This window comes from Narcine bancroftii, chromosome 12, assembly GCF_036971445.1.
Source record: "Narcine bancroftii isolate sNarBan1 chromosome 12, sNarBan1.hap1, whole genome shotgun sequence".
Classification (NCBI taxonomy): Eukaryota; Metazoa; Chordata; class Chondrichthyes; order Torpediniformes; family Narcinidae; genus Narcine; species Narcine bancroftii.
The window spans coordinates 70,300,303-70,308,022 of NC_091480.1; positions in this window are offsets into that span (position 1 = coordinate 70,300,303).

Below are 7,720 nucleotides of genomic sequence, written 5' to 3' on the forward strand. Positions count from 1 at the left end.
CATTATGTGGCAAGTAATTTTCTAGGCATTGGGATATAAAGCTAAGAATTCCTCTGCCGAGTGTTATATTGGAAAAGGGGGTGGTAATTAGCAGCAAATCAGCATGAGTCAGAGGAAATACTCACCTGTCTGTATGTCATTGCCTCACAGGATCATTTAAAGGACAGATCAACCATGATCGTACTGAAGGCAGGACAGACTTGACGGCCTACATGGCTGACTACTGATCCTATTTCTTTGTGGAGCTACGTACTCATTGGAGTTCTTGCCCTTTCTCACAAATTATTATTACATTCCACCTTTACAGGGAGTGATCCACTTTCCTTTCACATCTACTTCTGGTTATGGTGGATTTCCCCACACTGGTACCATCCACAAAATAAACCCCATAACTGATGAGACCTATATGGGAACCTTAGACTCTTATGCGGATTGGTTGTTGGTAAGGTGATCCTCCCATTCCACCTTTTACACAGGGCTTATCTCTGCTTCTGATGAATGGACGAGAGGTTCTCGGTGCCATCTTAAATCCTTCTTAACAGCTTTGAGCTCAGGAGGTGAGGATTCACAAGAGTCAATGGGGATGTGGCATTTTTTAAGGGGTTTTTCAGGAAAACCTCCTCTTCTCTTCCAAAGAAATGCCTTAATGCTTGGCCATTTTTGGACCTGATATTGGTTCAATTTTCCTTCCAGTGAATTTGGAAGACTTTGCAGAGAACTACAGTACAACTCCAATTATCCAAAATGGTCAGGTCTGGGCCTATGTCAGATAAATAGTTTTTTCAGAGAACTGGTCATTTTTAAAAACAGCCCAGTAGCAACAGCAAATCCCTTGCAACAATGTTTAAACAACCACAAACAACAAAGGAAGGCTTTTAAAGCATGAAATAATTCTCACCTGAACAAAATAAGATAAATCCAACACCAAAAAGTCAACTTCTCAGAGGTTTTTCCGAAATTTTTTCAAGGATGTGTGTATAGCCCACTGCTCTCTTCACTATACAACCATGACTGCGTGGGTGGGCACAATTCCAATGCTATCTACAAATTTGCCAATGACACCATGGTTGTCGGCAGAATCACAAACGGCAATGAGTAAGTGTACAGGAAGGAGATAGATCAGCTCGTTGAGTGGTGTCACAACAACAACCTTGCGTTCAACATTAGCAAAACCAAGGAGATGATTATGGACCAGGAGGAAGTCAAGAGAATGTGATCCAGTCCTCATTGAGGTCTCAGTAGTGGAGAGGGTCAAGAACGTCAAATTCATGGGTGTCAACGTCTCTGAGGATCTGTCCTGGAGCCTCCATGTTGCTGCAATCACGAAGAAGGCTCGCCAGTGGCTATACTTTGTGAAGTGTCTGAGAAGATTCGGTACATCACTGAAGACTCTCAAAACCTTCTGCAGGTGGACCATGGAGAGCATTCTGTCTGGTTGCATCACTGTCTGGTATGGAGGTGCCAATGCTCAGGACAAGAATAAACTGCAGAGGGTTGTTAACTCAGCCTGTGACATCACAAGTACCAGGCTTCACTCCATGAGGTGGTGTCTTAAAGAAGCAACCTCTATCCTCAAAGACCCCCACCACCCAGGCCATGCCCTCTTCACTCTGCTACCATCAGGGAAAAGGTACAGGAGCCTAAAGACAAGCACTCAGTGACTCAATGACAGCTCCTTCCCCGCTGCCATCAGATTCCTGAATGAACAATGAATCACAGACACTGCCTCACTTTGACTTTTCATGCACTATTTTTATTTTTGTAAGTGGTTTATATGACTGTTTGCACTGTGACGTTGTCACAAAACAACAAATTTCATGACATGTTCATGACAATAAATTCTGATTCTGATATAATGGATGAACAGGTCATTGATGCAAGTTGTGGCCACAGTTATGAAGAGTATGAAGTGAGGGTGGGTTTCACTGGGACGGACAATGAGGAATCTGAAAAGTGATCCAACACTGAGGCATCGAATAATGTGGTTGCCCAAATAAAGAATGAAGGAATAGGGAGGATTTGTCTCCGAGAGGTTGATGAAGAATGGCCTCCTGTACCACAACTTGCTCTCAAACCAATGATTGTAGTGCTTAAACTGGATCACCTCAATTTCAAAAGCAGATTGTGAAAAGCAAAACGAAGGATCACAGACTTCTCAGGTGATTGCTTAAAAGACTTAGCCATGTACTCACTCATGTGAAGAATCAACGTAACAACTCTAAATTTGGTACACAACATGGTGAGAAATTCACAACAGTCCTAACAGAGAACAACAATAAATTCATCAGTTGTTTGTTGATATCTATGAGATGCCAGAAAGTGCCAGCTTCTATCTTCAGTGTATCTAGGGTCAGTCCATTAATTGGGATGTATTCTACCTCAAAATTGGTCAAATGGCCCAGGGTAGGAAGGGAATTAAACTGTGGGTTGAGCTCTCACACTATCCAGAGATGTCCTGACTGAATGTTCCCATGTGGAGATCTTGGAGGAATTGGGTTGATATGCTGTTCTCCACCCATTCTCAAACTTTTTTTTGGTTATCGCCCCCTTAGGACTCAGCTCAAAGTTTGTGGGACCCCTTCCCTGTGAAGCAGTCAAGTTTACTTGGTTTCTTCCATTCATCTCTTCGACTGAGAGCATAAAAATATTTTATGATTTCATTCCTTGGCCCCATTTCAATGTAGTGTGACCCTTAGAATAGGCTGCCCAGCCCCCATTGAGAATGGCTGCTGTAGACACTCCTGTGGTGAATGTCTGCCAAGCTGCCTGTCTCCCCTCTGGTGACCCTTGCTGTACTAACATTGGCTGTGCATTATCTCTACTGTTAAGGACACTCCCCTTGGTTATAACTGTGTATGCACCTATTGTCTTTCATTGTTGTACCATGAGTTTCTGCTAATAAAAGCCATAATTATTGTTTGACCACATTGTCTTTGTCTACTTCATCAACGGGCACTTCAATTTTATTAGCAGAAATGGATGCAGCCCTCAAGTCAGAGCAGCTGATAATCGACCATTCTGCCCCGAGGGCCAGAGAAATTTTCAACCACTGGATTGCTTGTTTCGAGTACTACATGGCTCGAAACAACGTGGTCAATGAGATGATACAGGGGGCCACCTGAACTCTCTGCTGGGTGAGGTCCCTTTCACCGTAACGCAAGGAGCTGCCACTCTGGCTATAGCCCGGGAATGTCTGACTGCTTACTATGCGGTGCCACAGAATGTGGTGCTTGCTCGACGCCAAAAACCCGGAGAAAGTGATGCTGCCTATGCACTGGCTCTCGACTCACTGGCAAATGAATGTGATGTCAGGGCAGTCAATGTGCTACAACACCGCAATGCCTTGAAGCTGGATGTTTTATTCAACGGGATTGACTTCAGTTACACCCGACAGAGGCTGCTGGAGATGGAGCCCTTAACCTACGACCAGGCAGTCACTCTAACCAAAGCACTGAGAAGTGCCATGCAGTCCAGTGAAATGCTAGAAACTGAAAAGGAAACATCCAGGAGTGCTAGAACCCCGAAGGAAAGAAAAAGGCAAACTCCTGAAAAATGCTACTTCTGTGATAAGAGCTGGCGCCCCAGATAGAAGAGCCTGGCTCGATTTGCTACCTGCAGCTATTGTGGGAAACTCGGGCACTTTGTTAAAGTGTGTAAGGCAAAAAGTACTCCCACTGATAAGAAGAAGAAAAGCACCAAGAAAATGCATCCTGGAGCTGCGGGAATGGAAGACAACTGTGAAAAGGGGGTATCTTCAGACGAGCTGGCTGAATCGACTTTAATTAACGGCGAGGTGAGATCCCTTGTGATAGCTCAATTGACTCCAAAGCTTGGGGGATGTTATGGACTGGAACAGTCGACTATGAAGGGGGAAGGTGAATGGTGAGACTCTTGATTGTCTAATAGACTCGGGGAGTGCTGACAGCTACATCAACGAGAGAGTTGCCAGAGCCTTAAATTTGCAGAGATATCCAGCGAACCGAAAGATATCGATGGCTTGTAGTGAACTTACAAAGAGAGTACGGGACAAGTGTAAAGTTACTTTAAATTTGCAGGGACATTGCCTGGCTGATGTGTGGCTCTTTATTATGCTGGAGCTCTGTGCCCCTTTGGTACTGGGGTTAAATATTCAATCTCAGATGAACAGTGCAGTGTTAAATTTCAGTGGGCCACTACCCACACTTACCATCCCCCGTGCTAGTTACTGCGGTCTGTCCACATTAAAGATCAAAGCTCCCTCCCTTTTCAGTGATTTATCCCCCAAAGAGCTGTTCTTACAGCAAAGAGGATCGTGAGTTTATCAAAACTGAGACCCAGAGATTGCTTAAAGAAGGAGTGATTGAACCCAGTAAGAGTCCATGGCAAGCTCAGGTGGTAGTTGTGAAAAAAAAATCACACTAAGAAATGACTGGCTATTGACTACAGCCTGGATGCCTACCCCCTGCCACGCATCAATGAAATGATTAATCAGATAGCGCAATACAAGTGTACTCCACTATCAACCTCAAAGCAGCTTATCACCAAATCCCCATTAAAAAAAAAAGGAATGACCCGAAACAGCCTTTGAGGCTGATGGGGGATTTATACCAGTTTAAAAGGGTACCTTTTGGAGTCACTAATGGTGTGTCAATGTTTCAGAGGGAAATGGATAAGATTGTTAGGACGTATGAGTTACAGGGTACATTTCCCTATCTGGATAATGTCACTATCTGTGGGAAAACACAGGTTGAGCACGACAGCAACTTAAATAAATTTTTAGCAACAGCTAAAGAACTCAACCTTACATTTAACGAGGGCAAATGTGTGTTCAAAGCGACAGAGCTACCCATTCTGGGCTACATTGTCCGCAAGGGCGAAATCTGCCCCCATCCGGAAAGAATGGCCCCCTTAAGAAGTTACCACCCCCAAACTCAGCAAAAGCCCTTAAATGGTGTATGGGATTCTTTTCCTACTACTGCAAATGGGTTCGGGACTACGCCACAAAGGCACGCCCTCTGTTTGACACTAAATCTTTTCCTCTCCAATGGCCTTGAAGGCTTTCGGGAGAATTAAAGCTGATATTGCCAAAGCTGCACTCTCGTCCATTGACGAGGATGTCCCATTCCAAGAGGAAATTGATGCCTCAGATTGTGCCTTGGCAGGAACCCTAATCAAAAGGGCAGAGCTGTGGCATTCTTCTCCTGCACGTTACACGGACCTGAACTTAAACATCCTGCCATTGAAAAAGAAGCCCAGGCTATTATCGAAGCTGTTCGCTTCTGGAGACACTTTCTAGCCAGCAGAAAATTTACTCGTCACTGATCAGAAATCTGTAGCCTATATGTTCAGTACTAAAAACAAAAGTAAAATCAAGAACAATAAGATGGCACGCTGGCGAATAGAACCCTCAACTTATAATTATGAGATCCAGTACAGACCGGGCAGGTTATATGATCCCTCTGGCGCATTGTCACGATCTGCTGCTGGTGCTCAGCTGGAGGGGCTAAAAGAGATCCATAGCAGACTGTACCACCCAGGAGTCACGAGATTCTTCCACTACATAAGGGCTAACAACCTTCCTTACTCTCTGGAATAAGTCAGGAAACTGACCAAAAGCTGTCCTGTTTGTACAGAATGCAAACCGCAATACTTCAAAGCTCCAGAGCCCACTCCCATCAAGGCAACCCAACCTTTTGAGAGGATTAGCTTAGATTTTAAAGGGCCATTACCTTCCAACAACAAAAATGTACATTTCATTACTGTAATTGATGAATATTCCAGGTTTCCCTTTGCGATACCCTGCCCTGACATCTCGTCAGCGTCTGTCATTGTCACTTGACAGAATTTTCAGCATTTTTGATTTTCCCAATTACATTCATACCGAAAGAGGCTCAGCATTCATGAGCTCTGGACTGTGGCAAGCCCTGCTACGAAAGGAGATTGCCACCAGCCGTACCACGAGCTACAACCCACAGGGCAATGGGCAGGTTGAAAGGGCCAATGCTACAGTCTGGAAGACTGTTAATCTTGCTTTAAAAACACATGGTTACCCTGTTACCCAGTGGCAGGAGGTGCTGCCTGAGGCACTACTTTCTATTCGGTCTTTATTGTGTACTGCAACAAATCAAACACCTCATTTGCCTTTCCTAGGAAATCAGGAACTGTGATGGACTGGGCAGCCTGTTCATCTGAGCCTGGAACCGTGCTGCTGAAGAGCCATGCTCGGGCACGTAAAACAGACCCCCAGTCCAACCAGTTCAGCTACTGCATACTAACCCCAACTACGCTCGTTAAATTTCCAGATGGGAGAACTGACACTGTACCCCTAAGAGATCTGGCCTCGCCTGGTTCGCCCCTTCCTCACACCCCTACTCAGAGTGAGCCTGAGAGATTGGACTCACCCCTCCAGCCTGTGACCCCTAGTAAGCTTTCAGATGGCTATGCTGAGGCTCCACTGCCTCATGCTGGCGATTCTGGAGTGGGTCCAGAAGCCAGTCCTTCCCACACTACAGACCCAGGACCTGTACCAGTTCCCAAGGTTGCAAAGGAAGGAACCACCTGTTTTGAGACGAAGCACCAGAATTCGTAAACAGATATATTCATAAAACATCTCATTACATTTCAATTGCTTGCTAGATACTGGCGTATTTTGGCTGTTAGAGTATCTCAATGCCAACATTGCTTCAGTCTTTCCTAGCAGCTGTCCTTTTGATTTTAACCCTTCTTCTGCCAGGGGGAGACTGTGGTGAATGTCTGCCAAGCTGCCTGTCTTTCCCCCCCCCCCCCCCCCCCCTGGCGAGCCTTGCTGTACTAACATTGGCTGTACATTATCTCTACTGTTAAGGACACTCCCCTTGGATATAACTGTATATGCATCTATTGTCTTTCATTATTGTACCATGAGTTTCTGCTAATAAAAGCCATGATTATTGCTTGACCACATCGTCTTTGTCTACTTCATCAACTGGCACTTCAACTCCATCTCTAGTTTCAGAATAAGGCAACAGAGTGCATTTATCAGCGTCAGAGAGAAGCAAAGTATATTTTGGAACCAATCAATAGAGTTCCAAAATGGAAGGTACTGGGCATGTTTTAATGATCTATGCATACAAATGGACACCTTAGAATATTAGTTAGGATGATGAAACAGGTCTTGAGGTGTTTAAAAATTAAATGCAGGTGGTTTAAAAACCTGAACATACAAATGTTATACAAAAGAAAAACATGAAAATCTGTAGACACCGCAGTTAAAGTAAAAACACAAAATGCTGGAGAATCTCAGCAGGTCAAACAGCATCCTGTAGCAAAGGTACAAATACATAACCCACGTTTCGGGCTTGAGCCCTTCATCAAAGTATGTTATACAGATGCGTGATTAACCTCCAACTGTTGTTAAGTTAGTAATATAAAGATGTAATTGTTGGGTCATCCCATGCAAATCAATTGGGAATGATTTGCAGTACATAAAAGTGCTGGAGAAACTCCGCAGGTCACACAGCATCCATAGGATGTCAAGGATATCCAATGTTTCGGACCTGAACCCTTTGTCAAGGTATGAGCAAAAAGCAGACAGGGACCTGAATAAAGAGGTGGGGGGGGGGGGGGGAAGAAGATGAGGGAACAAGGGGTAGGGGGAGGAGCACAGGCTCAATTGTGTGGCTAATGTAATTGGTATTCAAATAGAAATTGAATGAGGAATTTTGGTGGCATTTTATTCTTTTGCTAGTTTGGACCTTGGTGA